We start from the raw sequence: 19,696 nt of genomic DNA on the forward strand, positions 1-19,696 counted from the left end.
CGTTGTATTAGGGCCTATGACACGCTGGCTACGCTACGGTGGGAAGGGGTTCGAGGGTCGAGGTAGGTGGCTGGAAGACAGCTCAGAGGGGGTCAGATCGGATGGTCGAACGGGTCAAGAGGGGTAGAAAAGGCCCAGAGTGGCAAGAAGTCAGGCCAGGGCGGCAAGAAGACAGCAGAGAGCTGAAAGCGACAGGTCAGTGGGAAAGGGGGCGGGCCCGAGTGAGAGACTTACCAGAGGGCGTGGAAGCGCGTCATGGTCTGAGCAGGGCTGGGTGGAGGCTGAGGGGGTAACGGGGCGACGGACTGTGCAGAAGGAGAAGAATCGAGTCCAAGACTTCTCTGCTGCCCTAGCTCGTGCCTGGCGGGACAGTGCAGCTGGTCAAATGAAATGCAACAAAGACCACGACTCCCAGAATGCATCTGATTGTCAAACACTGGATGCTGGCGCTCTGGTGACATTGACTGAGGTGCCCCCCCCTGAACTCTTTCTCTCAGGAGTCTCCCTTTTTCTCTTCCTTGGGGTATAACAGCAAGGCTCTGTCTTGATCAGAGAACGCCCCTTATTTGGGGGAAGGGGTATTCGCAGGGACCCTCTTGCGCTGCCTGTTCACAACTGCAAGCTGCATTCAGCCCGTCTCATTAAATGCTTTGGGCATCTGGTGGTCTGCACCTTGTCAGCTTACAAACCACATACCGGTCCAGTGCAAAGATTCTTGGAGCCCCAGGCAAAATGACGGGTTGTCACTTGGGCATTCTTCCACCCCTAGCAATGGGGCCATTTATAAGGCCCTTTACTAAAACTAACACCCTCTTGTGTCCTCTTGTAGTGACACCACAAGGTCTCCGCAATTGGCCTTAATGTACCACGAGCAGAAGGGCCGGGGTGGTCATTTAAGTTTTCGGCCTTTCAGGGGTGGGCCATTAGATGCCCGCTTAGGGGCCCTGGAGTGCCCCTTCTGTCACTTTCTCCAACTCACAGGGTTTTATGGGAGTAGGCACGGGGAGGTGAGCGTTGCTTAATTTGGGCCAGTGGTTTTCAGTGCTCTGTACTGGCACTTAATTGTCAACACCAGCACTTATGACAGTCTGCCACATGGTGGTGCTGTTTGTCTAATTTGGAGATACGCATCACAACAGTTGTTTATTAATTCAATATACATTCAAATCTACTAGGACCTACTGACCAAGCCACTCTTCTGGCTTTGGGGGCCTGGACTAGTCTGCATTGTCCCTCGTGTCGGAGTGTGATGGTTAGTAGCTGTGTTAATACTGTCCCTGGCTGCAGCAATGGGTGGTCCAAGCTTCAGTGGCCTCCTGATTAGAGCCCTGGCACTTATTTTTTACAAATCAAGCACTGGTGGCAAGGACGGAGGAAGGAGGGAGAGAGAGAGAACAAGCATTTGCTTTGGAATAGGTCTTGCATTTGCTTGAGTTTTAGCTATTGGCATTGTACTTTCATGGTAGCCATAATATTGCATGATACTACAAACAAGGCCCATGCAACATAACTTCTCTCAGCTGTAAAACAAAAGTTCCAGCCATGAGGAAGGGTGAAAAGATAATGAATGGTGGTAGGGGTTATTATTTTGGACTCCCCACTAACATAGTGTGGGGACCCAGAGACATGTAGACAGAATAAGCATGTTGTGGTCAATGTTTTAAAGTTAGAGCTATGAGCAAAAAGGTTTTGTAAATGTAATCCCCTGCAAAGCATTATGGGTATATTTTTCCCGATTGCAGTGACTATTGTAGTATCAGCTCTCCCACTGTGTCGGGAGAGCTGCTTTTGCTTTGAGGAATTCTGTTTTACGTAAAGCATTTACCAATTTCTAGTGTTTTAAGGGGAGAGCCACAAAAAATTACTCTGATTAGGTAACTGTGAACAATGTGACCAGTGCCCCTGTTGTGTCTGTTCGTGGTGTGAGCGCCATGGCCACCATGCAGCACAAAGGGGAGAGACAAACAAAATAGTTTGCACACACTGAAATATATCAGCAGTTGTGCAATAATCTGTGTAACAGGGGCAGTCTGCAAGGCGTGACAAAAACAGCCTCAAGGTGGGACTAAAGTAAAGCATTTTCCAATGACATCAAGTGATTTTTGAAAGGCAAGCCCACGAATGAATGAAAGTGATGGGCGTGAGGTGGGCGTTGTTAAAAGCCCGAAATACTTACAACAGGTCAAAGCGCTCGCACGCTCGACCTAAAAACTAAAAGAAAAAAGCAAACACATGCAGGTTTGTATGTGTTTGCCCGTGCTGCCTTTGGGTCTTAGCCAGGCCCTGTTTGTGCATATGATTTTGGGGCGCCGTCTCATGAAAAATACACCTGTGCAGGGCCTGGAAAGTAGGAACTCTAACCAAACCTGCAAAGCGCAGTACTAGCAGGAGAATCACACAGTAAAAGTCTATTTTTGCAGAGAGCACACATTAAAACCTGGCAAGTAGGTTCTACTGGGAGACAACACAAGTCTATGAAATATTCCACGTGATGAAGCAGTTGCCTTGGGTTCACACAGGATCCTGCTCTGTGAGCTCCTGGACAAGCACTTGCAATGCAATGGGTCTTGCGTTTGCTCAAGTTACAGCTATTAGTGCTGTAAATTCATAACTGGACTTTGCTTTCCACATAAATTGAAAAGTAAAAGTAAAACAGTTGACATAAACAAGCCAATTCAGAGCGCCATGAGCCTGAGTGCGAAGGAGAGACACAAAAGGAAAAAGAAGTTCGCTCGCAGTCAAACATATCAGCAAACGTGCAATTATGCATATAACAGGGTCGAAGGCCAAGGTGGTAACAAAACTGCCCCAAGGAGGGACAAACGTAAAGCATTTACCAATGATAACAAAGGATTTTTGAAGGCAAGCCCAGAAGGAGTGATACTGATGGGCGTGCGGTGGGCGTGGTTAAAAGCCCACAGATCGATTTCAACACGTCAGAGCACTTGCGCGCTCGACCTAAAACAGTGTTACCCTGAGGCAGGAAGTAGCAGTCATGTGCTATTGCAGCTGCTGTTACCCCCATGCCTGGCGTCCTCCAATCAAGGGTCTTTTAACTGCGCCCCAGCCAATCTATCTGTGGGAGGAACTTGATTCCCGGGCGCCCTCTGGAGGAAACAGGCACTTCTACTCCTTCTATGGCCAGTTTTCTTTTATCTTTTCTAGTAAATAGTTAATGGATGTTGTCCCCAATGTCTCTTGGGTTCGGTTCTTATTGGCATTTTTCTATTTAACACATCGGGTAGCCAATCAAATGAAAGGGTCAGCATTCCTCAAAAAATCTTTTGTTTCCTTCCTTTCACCACAGATCTGAGGGTTCCTAGGTCCGCTCATCAGCAGCACATCCAATTTAGCAATACGATTTGAATTTTGGGACTTGTAGTCCTCATTTTACAACATTTCACCAGTAACACAGATCTTGGAATCCAAACGAAGAACTTGGACCATATGAGTTGAACTGGGATATTTGAGAGTACTGGAGAGCCTTAGATTAGTTTGTTTTCAAGGTTTTGCTCGGAACCGGTTATCCTAGGTGGATAGATTTATTTATTTGTAAATATCATGTGCATGTAAAATTTAACTACAGTATAGTTTGCAATCATCGTTTGATAGAAAGTCCCTAAGTGCGTTATTACCTGGCTGCTAAGGTTCCCGGATGCATGCCCAACTAGCTGTGCCTGACAACGTTTTTCTTTGCATTCTGGAACTTGTAAACCAGATTACAGCTCCATAAACAAGGACTACATGTCCCAGAATGCAAAGTAAAGACTTGACCTGGCAACGTTAGTCACTTGTGGGCCTGGTAAAGTCGCAAGGCTGTTTTTGTATCACACTATGTGCAGCATTTTTGTCACTACCCCCAAGAGTCCTACCTTTTCTGCCCCAAGTCACAGGTTCATTAGTGAGTAGCTCTCCCTGTCCAATATTTTTCTTTGCATGCTGGGGTTTGTAGTGTTGATTTTCTGTGCATGCTGGGACTTGTAGTGTTGATTTTTGTGCATGCTGGGATTTGTAGTGTTGATTTTCTTTGCATGCTGGGATTTGTAGTGTTGATTTTCTTTGCATGCTGGGACTTGTAGTGTTTTTATAATGGGATGAGGACATCTACAAGTCGCAGAATGCAAAGAAAATACCTAGACTGGATCAGCTGCTCGGGCTTTGGCATGTGAGATTTGGGACCGCTGTAGGAAGGCCACACCTGGGTTGCTTTTGCATGCTGCCCCTGTAATGCTGATTAGGGCACCGGATTGAGTGATATAAGCAGCCTGGAGTGAGGGCAATCAGTGTGCTGGAGGCGTGAGGCCTCTGCGGGCAGGTATAGGGTTCATGAGAGGCGATCGGTCTGTCTAAGGTGGTAGGACCCCGGGCACTGAGCCATGCCCGCCTTAGAGCCTGGCTGCTGAAGCAGTCAGTGGTGGGTCCCGGCCAGGGCCACTGCAGTCATGCAGCAGGTGACGATCAAGTTATACGGCAGGATTGAGCTCTGCCAGGTTCCCCAGGTCCATGTTTGACTAGCTGAACGAGTCCAGATGATTTTCTTTGAATTTTGGGACTTGTAGTTTTGTTTATTCCATTATGAAATCAGGACTACACGTGCCAGAATTGAAGTCCAATTCCAGCATGGGCCTAGGAGAGTTGACAGCTATGCAGATTCCAGGAAATGCTGGCGCGTGACCCTTCTGGCACTAAGTGACCCACTTTTCAGAATAGAACATGAAGGCAGTCCTATCTCACAATTTCAGCCGCGCCAAGATGTTCAGGACCATGCTTGGAGGCTGCTCCAGGCCATTTTTTTTCTTTGTATTCTGGGAATTGTCGTTGTATTGAAACCTGTTATAAAACCAGGACTACAGGTCCCAGAATCCAAAGGAAGAACGTGAACTGAAGCAGCTCGTCCTGGGTTGACACTGGACACTTGGCAGCTGCGTGGCATGGCTTTCAAGGGATCCCAGCTCACCTGCACGCCTTCATCCACTCCTGGTTTTCCAGTCGACCTTGCTTTGCATTCACCGTGTGATTCTGCTTTATTTGCTGGAAATATGGGTAACCAAACACCATCATGCAAAGTGCAATTTTCGCAAAAGTGTTAAGTAATTGAAGGAGGCGCTCGTGACATAAGGTCTCTTGGCAGCTACGCTCAGTTTTTATTTTTTTCATTTTATGTTTTTCTTTAGTGATTTCCTAACAATGAACGCCCGTCGAAACTAACCTAATTTTAGTCACATTTACAGTGCACAACACAGTCTGAATTATTTATCGGTGCTTCGATAATCAGTGTTCTTGTAACCTGATTCATTTTAATCATATTTATAGCGCACACCACATTCTGAATTATTTATAGGCGCTTAAGTTACCAGCGCTCTTATAACCCGACACTTTGATTCTCTTTCTACCTCGGGAGAATGAAAGACTGTGTCAGCCCTGTTGGGATTCAAGCCTGTGACGTAAGATCGCCACCCACGCTCGCACGCCTCTGCTGCAGGGGCTCAGACAACTGAGCTATCTCCCCTTAGACTTCTGGGCGGGGTGAACGAGAGGTAAGCTTGGGTGCGACCCAGGCCTGGTGTCTGCGGCTGCACCGAGGACTGACATTGACAGACACCAATTATCCCGATGAGCTCCCATGATGCACCGCTCTGATCCAGCCATGTACTGTGCGTAATTGATTGATTGCAACAATAATGCTGCAGGAGTGTGGTGGGTTCTAAGTTTGGGAGTTATGAGCGTGTAATTACGTGCTTATTTTTTATTATTGTGGATTACAAGGGGCATCAATACACATTACCAGAAATAATTGAAAGAGAGTAAACCACAATGCATTAAAGCATGGACGGGAGCCACGCGGGGGTGTGATCCTGGCTTGGCCTCGTGCAGGAGGCGGGTCTGACAGAAGAAGGAGTGAGTGCACTGGAAGTCACCGTATAGCGCACCCTGGGAAGCTTCTGTGCGCGCGTGCGTGTGTGTGGTGGTGGTGGTGGTAGGGGCGGCGGTGGTGGTGGTAGGGGTGGTGGTGGTGGTAGGGGCGGTGGTAGGGGCGTTGAGATAAAGATACATTGCATGGCGTGTCCAGAATGGGGAACGGTGCGGGCCAGAGGCCTGAAATGCAGCGGAGACTGAGAAGCAACGGGTCGAAGAGTGATATAAGCAGTCAGGGAGTGAGGGCAATGAGTGTGCTGGAGGCGTGAGGCCGACCAGAGGGCCTCTGCGGGCAGGTATAGGGCTCGTGAGGTGGGTGGTCGCTCTGACTGAGGTGGTAGGGCCCCGGGCACTGAGCCATGCCCGCCTGAGAGCCTGGCTGCTGAAGCAGTCAGTGCTGGCATCCGGCCAGGGTCTCCGCAGTCATGCAGCAGGTGACGATCAAGTTATACGGCAGTGTTGACTAAATTATGTGGAATGGAAACTACACAACGCGGCACCTTTTGAGATAGTATTACTTTGCTATTTTGACGTTCTTACACATGTCTGGGCTAAGATTTCACCTCACTAGTACCAGTTTAATTTCCAAGTATAGCAATGACCAAATAAAGTGACCTTGCCCTATTTGCAGAGAGCCTTCTGCTGCGTGCAAAACTGGACGCTGCATTTTCAGTAACTTTTGATCCAATGGAGCTGGATTTATTTTTGGATAAAATCTGCAAATTTTGCACCTAGTGATGGATTATGTGGCGCATGTGCAAAATCTATCATTATGCGGAAAACAACGCAGGTGCTGAATCAAATAATTTCAGTGGCCCTGGACATAGGTAATGATTGCAGACAAGACAGCAGCTCTCTTGCGTCTCACTTTAGGCGCATCAACAGGAACTAGAGAGAAGGGTCCCAGCACAGAGCCTTCTCTTCCCAGGGAAACTTCCGGTTGAGGGAAGATTACAAATCAAGCCAGGCAATACCAGCCAATGGAATCCGTAACCAAACCAATGCTCCCTCCTCCTTTCCAGAAGATTGAGATCAGCACACTCCACCTCTGTTCTGGAAGATGTCAGTGAGATCCTCTGACAGCAGAGGCCAATCCACAGAAAGCAGATACCCCATCTATGTCCCTCCCAAAACCCAGACGAGGCAGCTGGGATGTCAATCAAGAGAAGCAGCCAATCCAGAGGAAGCATCATCCTCTGCCTCTCTAGAGCTTCAGGTGAGGCAAAGGAGGGGTCAGTCCATGGCAGCAGCCGTTCATCCTCTGTCTGATTCACATTTAGACCCAATGTCTAGAAAGTGGTTGTGCTATGGCCAATTGGTGATGAGCCTTTAAACCCCACCCGGCCAATCGGTGATGAGCATTTAAACCCCACTTTGCACACCAGAGGTGTCCATCGCTGCACAGACCTGGATTGGAGCTGTGTTCCTGTCCAGCTTTCCACAAAACAGAATACAGAGTCGACCTCCTGGGTGAGGGAAACAGGGTTGGGTTGACTTCAGGCTTGGCGCCGGACCTGCGCTGCTTCATCACAGAATGGAGGATGATGTGTGGTTTGGTTTCCTCCATCTAGAAAAAGGATGTTGGGGCCCAGTTACGCACAACGAGCTGTCCGACGGCCTATCCATCGGCTTTCCTGATCAACATTTCGTTGGCGTGGCTGAAGCATGTGACGCTAAGGATGTGTCCGGGACCAGCTGCCCATGCCCCGGAGATAGTGGACACTACCTCAGTGACCAACTACCAGTTGCCGAAAAGAATTTCCAATGAATCTGAGGTCGCTCTACTTTTCGACAAACGAGCAAATTAGTCTGCCCTTAAATAATTACCCTGCATGGCAGGCTTGCTCATCTCTCCACCTATTTTAGTTGTTCCAGAATCCCTTGTCTTAAACTCTTAACCTTCCAAAAATCACTTCTAATTTGAAGAAATATTTTTTCGTCCTTGGCCAGTGGTTCTCGGGAGATCAGGCGGTGGATCTTCTCCAGGAGACCTGAAAGTCATCGCTTAGCCTACCAGGACCACAGACGCTGAAAATCAGATGGCTTTCTTAGTCATTAGCCCTTTCTTAGATGTGGGCCTCTAATGATCCTGTACCAGGGGGCACAAAGAAATAAACCATGACAAGTGCCATATTAATGAACCTGAAACCCAACCACTAACTGTGAGCCAAGGGCCACTCGGAGAAAACTGAGGACTTTTGCTAAAGGTTGACTTGGAAAAACCTCATGGTGATGCCCCTGTCCCCACACTAGGTTTGAGTATCCTAACTGGATCTTGTAAAGCAGTAGAACGAAACCCACTGAGCCTCTTTGACTTGAACCGTAAACACAACAGTGCTCCAGGGAGCCAGGCCTTTGTGAAATGCTCTGAGAATCAGCACCTCACCCTTACATAGCAATATGTGTTTATAAAACTGTGATGCTCTGGGGGTCTTATATCCTCAAGCGTACGTTCTTGGTACTTCAAGGTTTTTCCCAACATGTCCTTGCTTAGCTGCCGTCTTGTTCGTCTTTGAAATTAAAGACACAGGGCCCTATTTAAAGTTTGGCAGGTGGAATACTCTATCGCAAACATGGCGGATTCCTGTCCGCCCTATTAGAAGCGCATTATAGCTAGGGATGGACGTAACTTGTGTAATTTACTGCAGCATAATTACGTGAAATTACAGCAAATTTAAGTGAGATTATGCAGAACTACGCCAGGAGTGTAATAAGGCATTTGGTGCTATTTTCTAAGTGCAAACTCCACCCTCCTGTCCAAAATTGACCCAAGGATGCATTTTGTGATAGGAAAATAGCAATAAATGTAACAGAACACGAAAATTAGCGGACAGCATCTGCTTGCACTCAACGCATTGTTCCTACGCTCAAGCAGCAGGATTTGTGTTCCAGGTTACTCATAATTATCCAAACTGGCATATTCACGTAGATTTCAGTAATTTTGCCTCAGAAGAGTAATGTGAAATTAACAAAAGTACTCCAATTACTCTGGTGTAATGAAAGTTATGCCCAGTCTTAATGATGGCTGATAGATTGATTGTGTATACCATGTGTCAAACTCTAAAAGAGGCCCGAATTCCCTTTAAATGGAATACCTCTGTCTGGAAATGCACCTTGTTCCATTGTGGACCAGCTTGTGTCACAGTTTATCTAAGACCGAGCTCCTTACCAGCTCCTGGATCACACCTCGACCACCTACCACTCCCCTGGACAATTAAGAATACAAAGGGCGGCTTGAATGACCTTTGCAAGAAATGGTGCTTTGAGTCCTTGGAGTGTCTGGAGAAACATAGGTACCCATCCTGGCACTGCCCAGTGGCGCCACATACCCAGGAAATGGGCAGAAAGTGTGGTGCCTGACATTTTTATCTATAAACCTTCACCCGTTTCAAGTTTATTTCAGGATTTTTATGCAAAATACTTCCATATAGTTCTTATGATAGATTCAGCATACATTTCTTTTGAAAGTTCATAAATACTCTACAAGCACAGCTCACCTTAAAAATGAACATTAAAAGTGTCCTAGCACCAGAAAAAAATCCATTTAATTCCAATATAATTCAGCATAACCGCTCCATGTACTTTTTGAATTATATAGCCACGGCATTGTCCTAATTAGCCAGGGACGCCCATTAAATCCTGCAGTACAAACTGGCCCTCTTCTGCCTCAGGACTGGTACACAGCCAAAGAGCTGCTTTACGTGAATCAATTCGATACCCTATAAAGATTGGTTTCTTTCAAGCACCTGGGCATCATATATTTATACCAAGGGCAGGTGATCAAAAAATTTACCTCATCCTGCTTGCTGTTAATGGGCAGGTGCATCATGGGAGCTTGTTCAGGGTCACTTCACCGAAAAGGCTCCCGACAGCCAAGTACCCAATCTGAATCTCAGACAGGGACGAAGGGGTTCGCCGTCGCATCTAAATACCTTCCCGGCCAGGAAACTGCTTCACAGACTCCGCTCTAGACCCTAGCTTGGTTACAAGGCCTAGATTTACTAAGAGTTGCGCCGAGGTTTGTGTTGCGCCCACAGGCTTTAATAATGGTAAGTAAATCAACACAATGCTTTGTGGCACTTTGTGCCACGTAAGCACCCATACAAAAAAAGGTTTAGTGAATAGCTGCCCAAGTGTCTCATAAGCCAGATGTTCCAGGCAACTTCCCACAAACCTCTTTAGGACACCTGTACATGTTCTTATTGCTTTTGACTAGGCATGGTTTAAACCCAATTTTAAAGTCCTGTCCGAACAAGGGAAACCCAGGGGCACGCAGGGCATAATCTCAAGTTTGCGGCACCCTTAAACTCAACCCCAGGGCTCCAAGAGCATTATTGCACATTAGTGGAACCTTAAATTCAACTCCAGGGCTCCCAGGGCATTATTGCACATTAGTGGAACCTTAAACTCAACCCCGGGGCTCCCAGGACATTATCCCACGTTAGTGGCACCCTTAAACTCAATCCCAGGGCATTATCAGACGTTAGTGGAACCCTTAAAGTTAACCCCAGGGCATTATCACATGTTAGCGGCACCCTTAAACTCAACTCAAGGGCTCCCAGGACATTATCCCACGTTAGTGGCACCCTTAAACTCAATCCCAAGGCCTTATCACACGTTAGTGGAACCTTTAAACTCATCCCCAGGGCTCCGAGAGCATTATTGCACATTAGTGGAATCTTAAACTCAACCCCAGGGCTCTCAGGGATTTATCCCACGTTAGTTGCACCCTTAAACTCAATCCCAAGGCATTATCACACATTAGTGGAACCTTTAAACTCATCCCCAGGGCTCCGAGAGCATTATTGCACATTAGTGGAACCTTAAATTCAACTCCAGAGCTCTCAGGGCATTATCCCACGTTAGTCGCACTCTTAAACTCAACCCCAGGGCATTATCCACATTAGTGGAACCCTTAAAGTCAACCCCAGTGCATTATCGCATGTTAGCGGCACTCTTAACCTCAACCCCAGGGCTCCCAGAGCATTATCACTCATTAGTGGAACCTTAAACTCAACCCCGGGGCTCCCAGGGCATTATTCCACATTAGTGGCACCTTTAAACTCAATCCCATGGCATTATCGCATGTTAGCGGCACCCTTAAACTCAACCCCAGGGCTCCCAAGGCATTATCACACGTTAGTCACACCCTCAAACTCAATCCTAGGGCATTATTGCATCTTAGCGGCACCCTTAAACTCAACCCCGGGGCTCCCAGAACATTATTGCACATTAGTGGAACCTTAAACTCAACTCCGGGGCTCCCAGGGCATTATTTCACATTAGTGGAACCTTAAACTCAACCCCGGGGGTCCCAGGGCATTATTCCACATTAGTGGCACCTTTAAACTCAATCCCAGGGCATTATCGCATGTTAGTGGAACCCTTAAAATCAGCCCCAGAGCATTATCGCATGTTTGCGGCACCCTTAAACTCAACCCCAGGGCTCCCAGGGCATTATCACACATTAGTGGAACCTTAAACTCAACCCCAGGGCTCTCAGGGCATTATCCCACGTTAGTCGCACCCTTAAACTCAATCCCAGGGCATTATCGCACGTTAGTGGAACCCTTAAAGTCAACCCCAGGGCATTATCGCATGTTAGCGGCACCCTTAAACTCAACCCCAGGGCTCCCAGGGCATTATCACACATTAGTGGAACCTTTAAACTCAGACCCAGGGCTCCCAGAGCATTATTGCACATTAGTGGAACCTTAAACTCAACCCCAGGGCATTATCACGCATTAGTGGCACCCTTAAACTCAACCCCACAGCTCCCATGGCATTATCCCGTTAGTTGCACCCTTAAACTCAACCCCAGGGCTCCCAGGGCATTATCACGCATTAGTGGCACCCTTGAACTCGACCCCAGGGCATTATCATGCATTAGTGGCACCCTTAAACTGAACTCTGCGGCTTCCAGGGAACTTATCACACGTTAGTGGCACCCTTAAAATGACCCCCCCTCCCTGTTCCTTGGCATTATTACACGTTAGTGGCACCCCTAAACTCAACCCCGCGGCTCCCAGGGCATTATCACACATTAGTGGCACCCTTAAACTCAATCCCAGGGTATTATCACGTTAGTGGCAGCCTTAAACTAAACTCGAGCCCAGGGCTCCCAGGGCATTATCACACGTTAGTGGCACCCTTAAACTCAACCCGACGGCTGCCAGGGCATCATCCCATGTTAGTGGCACCCTTAAACTCAACCCCAGGGCTCCTAGGGCATTATCACACGTTAGTGGCACCCTTAAACTCAACCCCAGGGCATCATCACACTTTAGTGGCACCCTTAAACTAAACTCAACCCCATGGCTCACAGGTAATTATCACACGTTAGTGGCACCCTTAAACTCAACCCCAGGGCTCACAGGTAATTATCACACGTTAGTGGCACCCTTAAACTCAACCCCAGGGCTCCCAGGGCATCATCACACTTTAGTGGCACCCTTAAACTAAACTCAACCCCATGGCTCACAGGTAATTATCATACGTTAGTGGCACCCTTAAACTCAACCCCAGGGCTCACAGGTAATTATCACACGTTAGTGGCACCCTTAAACTCAACCCCATGGCTCCCAGTGCATTATCACATGTTAGTGGCACCCTTAAACTCAGTCCAAGGGCTCCCAGGTAATTATCACACGGTAGTGGCACCCTTAATCCCAACCCCGGGGCTCCCAGGGCATTATCACATGTTAGTGGCACTCTTAAACTCAACCCCACGGCTCCCAGGTAATTATCACACGGTAGTGGCACCCTTAAACTCAATCCCACGGCTCCCAGGTAATTATCACACGGTAGTGGCACCCTTAATCCCAACCCCGGGGCTCCCAGGGCATTATCACATGTTAGTGGCACCCTTAAACTCAACCCCACGGCTCCCAGGTAATTATCACACGGTAGTGGCACCCTTAAACTCAACCCCACGGCTCCCAGGTACTTATCACACGGTAGTGGCACCCTTAATCCCAACCCCGGGGCTCCCAGGGCATTATCACATGTTAGTGGCACCCTTAAACTCAACCCCACGGCTCCCAGGTAATTATCACACGGTAGTGGCACCCTTAGTCCCAACCCCAGGGCTCCTAGGGCATTATCACACGTTAGTGGCACCCTTAAACTCAACCCCAAGGCTCCCAGGGCATTATCACTTGTTAGTGGCACCCTTAAACTCAACCCCATGGCTCCCAGGGCATTATCACTTGTTAGTGGCACCCTTAAACTCAACCCCACGGCTCCCAGGTAATTATCACACGGTAGTGGCACCCTTAGAACCAACCCCAGGGCTCCTAGGGCATTATCACACGTTAGTGGCACCCTTAAACCCAACCCCATGGCTCCCAGGGCATTATAACTTGTTAGTGGCACCCTTAAACTCTGTTGGCATGCTTGGAAAAAATATTAAACACCTTTGCCCGAAAAAGCATTGGTGCAACTTCCTTTAGTTCTGCACCTACCCCACAAAAGATGTAGGGGGTATTAAGGACAGTTTCAGTGCTTTGTGTGACGGTAATATGTTACGTCATAGTGTTGTTGTCATTGCTATTATTAGTTGTAGTAAAATAAACTTACAATACCTAAATATATTCAATAACGTCAGAATCTCCCCAAGGTGCTTGAAAATGCACCTACAATACCAAGTAATACCCCAAAATAAAATTTTAACTTTGTAACTGGGCACTTAACTGAAGTTCGAATCCCAACTACAACCACCCTCAGCCACAGCGTGTGATCCTGGGCAAATCGGTCTGTCTCACAAGGAAGGCCCTTCACAGCCAAATCCAGATAATGACACATAGAACCTGAACCGACTTTACTACGAAGTCATTGGAAACTAACATTGCAACTGTCAGATCTGTGCATGTTGATGCTGAGAGGGCTGAGTACGTCAATGATTTTATTTCAGAAATTATTGCAACTCGTGGAGGTTTAGCAGAAACCTTCTAAGTAATTACTGGGTGAGTAAAGACCTGATTCAGCCCGGAGCCTGGTGCCCACAGGCTGGATCCAAGCCGGGACTTCTTGTCAGCCAGAGGGGGGCCTCTCCCACATTTGAGGGGTGCCGGTGAGCATCAGATGCGATCCGTCAGTAAATAAAGCGCTCGGCAGGGTGTGAGGAGCCGCTCCGCGGGCTCCAGGCCGGGTCTTGTCGGCAGCCGCTAGGAGGCTGAGCCTGTGCTGGAGGGGCGACGCCGAAGCTTGGAGGGCAGACACTGGCACCAGCAGGCTGAGGGCAGCCGGGCATGGCAGCCGTGGGGCCCGAGCCCCGGGGGCCCCTGAGGGGCCTGGGACATGGGACCTGAGCCCGGCCCCCCGGAGAAGAAGGGGCCCTTGTCTTCACAGCAGTCCAGCTGTCCCCCAAGTGTCAGGGGCAGGGGGCAGCGGCTGTCGGGCTGAGCCGCCCAGCTGCCCGAGGGGGGTGGCATCTTGGTGTGTGCGGAGGGGCCACTCTCGGACCTTCCCTCCTATTGTTCCCCTCGCCTCCCTCCTGTCCCCCCACCCCTCTCCACAACCACCCCCTCTGGCCAGGCTGCCAGGCAGGGACAGGTGCTGCCGGGGGTCCGTGCGCAGGAGCCGCTGTGGAGTTCGCCATCAGACCGGGCTGCTGCTCCGTGGACTGGGACACCCCGCTTCTTCCCAAGGTAGGACATGCGTACCCCGATCCTTGCTTGCGCGCCCCGGACCCATGTACAGGCTGCTGAGCTGCCAAGAGCCCCGATTTCAGAGTACCAGTCCTACAGGGGCTGTGCGCTATGAAGCCCTGTAGAGGCTGCGAGAGCCACCAGGCGCCCCAATCATCCGCTAGGACATATGTACCCCGATCCTTGTGTGTGCGCGCCCCGAACCATTGTCCAGGCTGCTGAGCCGCCAAGCGCCCCGATCTTCGAGTGTACCCACCCTGCAGGAGCACTGCGCTACGAAGCCCTATGGAAGCTGAGCGAGGCACCAGGCACCCTGATCTCCTGGTGTACCCACCCCACAGGAGATGTGCGCTGCGAAGCCCTGTAAAGGCTGCATGTTCCTGCAGGCACCAGATCTCCCAATATACTATCCCGTACAGAAGCTGCGCGCCCCGATTCCCTGTACAGGCTGCAGAGCCCCTAGGCGCCCTGTTCTCCGATTGTATCCACCCCACAGGAGCTGTGCGCCCCGAACAGAGCTAAGCAGGCGCCCCTTACAACCGCTAGGCTGCGCACCCCGATCTCCGAGTGTAGCGCCCCCCTTCAGGAGCCGTGCACCCCGATCTCCAATCCAGACTGCGTGAGCCTGCAGGCTCCCCCTTTCACCAACTGTATACCCCTATACTGGCTGTGTGGGTTACCAGGCATGCAACCCCAATATCCGGGTTCCCCCTCGAACCCTGCACATGCTGCGGGCATGATCCCAGTGTGTATTCCCGGCACCGTTACTGTCACGCACCCCAGAAACATGAACCCAAGAAGTAGCGTGCAACCCCAAAACAAGAACCCCACGTTGCTCCGCGCAAACATGCAGCCCAAGAGGACTATGCACCCCTACTTTCAGCCCCCGGGTAACACAGCTAGAACGCGCTCTCCAGAACCACACGTGCGCCAGAAAGAAAATTACACAGCAAAACCTGCACCCTGGAAGTGCAGCACGTGAACAACGTGCACTCGGGAAGCTCGTGTCACCCCTTGCACCCGCCCGCACGTGAAGCCCCTTGGAGCCCCGGGTTGGCTCAGATGCAGCACGCACCGTGCAGCTCTGGTACAGCTGCCCCCGTGCAGTCCTGGTAGATGCACCTCGTGCAGCCCAGGTACAGGCATCTCGTGCATTCGTGCAGCCCAAGTATAGGTATATCTCCTGCCCTCGTGCAGCCTTGGGATGCACGCGGGCACCAGGTGCCTGTACCAAGTACAGGCCTCTGGTGCCCCCAGGTACAGGCAGCTCGTGCATTCATGCAGCCCAAGTACAGGCACCTCGTGCCCTCGGCTAGTCCTGGTACAGGCACCTCATGCATCCCAGGTACAGGCACCTCGTGCATTCACGGAGCCCTGGTACAGGCACCTCGTGCATTCACGGAGCCCTGGTACAGGCACCTCGTGCATTCATGCAGCCCAAGAACAGGCACCTTGTGCTTTCATGCAGCCCAAGTACAGGCTCCTTGTGCCCTCGTGCAGTCCTGGTACAGGCACCTCGTGCATCCCAGGTACAGGCATCTCGTGCATTCATGCAGCCCTGATACAGGCACCTCGTGCATTCATGCAGCCCTGATACAGGCACCTCGTGCATTCACGCAGCCCTGGTACAGGCACCTCGTTCATCCATGCAGCCCTGGTACAGGCACCTCGTGCATTCACGGAGCCCTGGTACAGGCACCTCGTGCATTCATGCAGCCCTGGTACAGGCCGCTCGTGCATTCATGCAGCCCAAGAACAGGCACCTTGTGCTTTCATGCAGCCCAAGTACAGGCTCCTTGTGCCCTCGTGCAGTCCTGGTACAGGCACCTCGTGCATCCCAGGTACATGCACCTTGTGCATTCATGCAGCCCTGATACAGGCACCTTGTGCATTCATGCAGCCCTGATACAGGCACCTCGTGCAGCCCAGGTACAGGCATCTCGTGCATTCGTGCAGCCCAAGTATAGGTATATCTCCTGCCCTCGTGCAGCCTTGGGATGCACGCGGGCACCAGGTGCCTGTACCAAGTACAGGCCTCTGGTGCCCCCAGGTACAGGCAGCTCGTGCATTCATGCAGCCCAAGTACAGGCACCTCGTGCCCTCGGCTAGTGCTGGTACAGGCACCTCATGCATCCCAGGTACAGGCACCTCGTGCATTCACGGAGCCCTGGTACAGGCACCTCGTGCATTCATGCAGCCCTGGTACAGGCCGCTCGTGCATTCATGCAGCCCAAGAACAGGCACCTTGTGCTTTCATGCAGCCCAAGTACAGGCTCCTTGTGCCCTCGTGCAGTCCTGGTACAGGCACCTCGTGCATCCCAGGTACAGGCATCTCGTGCATTCATGCAGCCCTGATACAGGCACCTCGTGCATTCATGCAGCCCTGATACAGGCACCTTGTGCATTCATGCAGCCCTGATACAGGCACCTCGTTCATCCATGCAGCCCTGGTACAGGCACCTCGTGCATTCATGCAGCCCTGATACTGGCACCTCGTGCATTCATGCAGCCCACGCACAGGCACCTCGCGCAGGACATGCAGCCTTGGTACAGGCACCTCGCACAGGACATGCAGCCTTGGTACAGGCACCTCGCGCAGGACATGCAGCCCTGGTACAGACACCTCGCGCAGCACATGCAGCCCTGGTACAGACACCTTGTGTCCTCGGGCAGCCCAGGGATAGGCACCTCGTGCACTCATGCAGGTCTGATACAGGCACCTCGTGCACTCATGCAGGTCTGATACAGACACCTCGTGCATTCATGCAGCCCACGCACAGGCACCTCGCGCAGGACATGCAGCCCTGGTAGAGGCACCTCGTGCACTCATGCAGCCCAGGTACAGTCATTTCGTGGACTCATGCAGCCCAGGTTCAGGCACCTTGTACACTCACGCTGTCTAAGTACAGGCATCCTCGTGCACTTGTGCAGCCCAAGGAGAGGCACCTCGTGCAGGACATGTACATCCTGTACATGCCTACTCTATGGGCGCACCCCCTTCTGCAGCTGTCATGCACACTACATATCACACACCGCTTTCTCGTTACACCCCTGCCCCCTCACAGGGCTCGTGCACTCCGGACAGGACACACAGGGCTCGTGCACTCCGGACAGGGCACCTTGTTCACGTGCAACAATTACAGGATGCACGTTTTCTGTGCAATGTTCTTTCTGGTGCACGTGTGGTTCTGGAGTGCACGTTCACACAGGTTCTGCACGCTGGAGTCAGGTGCACTGGCCACTGATACTACCCCCACCCCCCGGCAGAGACCTGTCTTCCCACCAAACGGCCCCGAGATTTGTGCGCTGGTGTACTGCCAGGCGACCCTACCCCCTATGCACAGCCCCTGATGACGCAGCTATGCCCATACCGCTGCATACAGCCCCCGAGGGACCTGCCATCGCCCCCCCCACCGCCCTCCCACCCCCCCCCCCCCCACCAGATTCCTATGCACAGCCTCTCATGGTGCAGCTACGCCCCTACCATGGCATACAGCCCTCGAGGGACCTGCCGTGAACCCCCAAATCCCTATGCACAGCCCCTGACGGCGCAGCATTGCCCCTACCGCTGCATACAGCCCCCGAGGGACCTGCCATCGCCCCCCCAACCAGATTCCTATGCACAGCCCCTCATGGCGCAGCTACGCCCCTACCATGGCATACAGCCCTCGAGGGACCTGCTGTGTCCCTCCCCCTATCCCTATGCTGCATACAGCCCTCGATGTACCAGCCGTGACCCCCAGATCCCTATGCACAGACCCTGATGGCGCAGCTATGCTCCTGCCGCTGCATACAGGCCCGAGGGACCGACCTGCCGTGACCCCCATATCCCTATGTACAGCCCCTGATGGCGCAGCTATGCCCCTCACCGCTGCATACAGCCCTCGAGGTACCTACCATGCCCTCCCCCCACCCCCAGATCCCTATGCACAGACCCTGATGGAGCAGCTATGCCCCTCACCGCTGCATACAGCCCTCGAGGTACCTACCATGCCCTCCCCCCAGATCCCTATGCACAGACCATGATGGCGCAGCTATGCTCCTGCCGCTGCATACAGGCCCGAGGGACCGACCTGCCGTGACCCCCATATCCCTATGTACAGCCCCTGATGGCGCAGCTATGCCCCTACCGCTGCATAGAGCCCCCGAGGGACCTTCTATATTCCCCCCCCCCCCCCAGACCCCAGATTCCTATGCACAGTACCTGATGACGCAGCTATGACCCTCACCAATGCATACTGTCCTCGAGGGACCTGCCGTGACCTCCAAATCCTTATGCACAGCCCGTCTTTCTACCGCCCCGTGCTTGCATGTACGCTGTACCAGAGGCGCGCAGCACCGACCACCCTCTGCCCGCTGGAGATGCTTCTAACCAGGTGTGCCGTACCACAGAACACTACTGCCCGTGCCTACTGGGGCTACCCATGCCAGAGGTGGGCAGTGCTTGCTATGGCCTGCCCCAGTCCCATAGGTTCCAGGGGCATATGCTCCCTTTTACTCAGGCTCTCTGCCATCCTTTTATCCCACTGGGCTGCCCGTTCCCGAGCTGTGTAGTGCCCCTGCCAGCTCCCTGGAGCTCGCTGCCCTCGAGGCCTTGGGGCACCCCTACCTGCCGCACTTCAGAGGCTCAGCCCACCGCCCTCCTGTGCCCTGCACACAATCTGCCGGGACTACCACTCCCCCCCCCCCCCCTTCCCCCACCCCTCCACCCTGGCAGGGTGAGACAGTTTCCTGCTGGAAAGGTTGCCTGGCACCGAGGAGCCCGCGCACACCTTGCTCTCTGCCCAGGTCTGCCTCAGCTTTTCTACAAAGGAGTCTGGGGGCGCAGCCTCCTCCCCACCCACAGTGGGCACTGCGTATGTCCTATGAATAACCCTCTGCTTGAGAGCATGAGGGTGGGGTAGGGCCCATTATCGGTGCCAAGAAGTGGGTGGGCACAGGTGGGCAGAGGGAGGGGATGGGCACACCTCGATCGGGGCCCTATCCTTTTAGACTTGAAGACCGTCGGCGGGTGTGTGTGTGTGTGTGGGGGGGGGGGGGGGGTCGCTAGGGTTGGCCTGGTTAGTATCTCGGTGTGATGCCTCAGAGACATGTCCCCTTCTAGGGACCGGGACGAAAGCTGCGGGCACCGG

The 19,696-nt window shown here is 51.8% G+C and overlaps 1 protein-coding gene across 1 annotated transcript in view; it reads left to right on the top strand.

Moving 5' to 3' along the window:
* The first annotated feature begins 14,003 nt into the window (after window positions 1-14,003).
* Window positions 14,004-19,696, top strand: part of SEMA6B (semaphorin 6B) — a 289,073-nt gene continuing 283,380 nt past the window's right edge. Inside the window, exon 1 of the mRNA XM_069215814.1 lies at window positions 14,004-14,564. The gene's annotated coding sequence lies outside the window, so the exon portion shown is untranslated. The remainder of the gene's footprint in view (window positions 14,565-19,696) is intronic.

This window comes from Pleurodeles waltl, chromosome 12 (genome assembly GCF_031143425.1).
Source record: "Pleurodeles waltl isolate 20211129_DDA chromosome 12, aPleWal1.hap1.20221129, whole genome shotgun sequence".
NCBI classification, from domain to species: Eukaryota; Metazoa; Chordata; class Amphibia; order Caudata; family Salamandridae; genus Pleurodeles; species Pleurodeles waltl.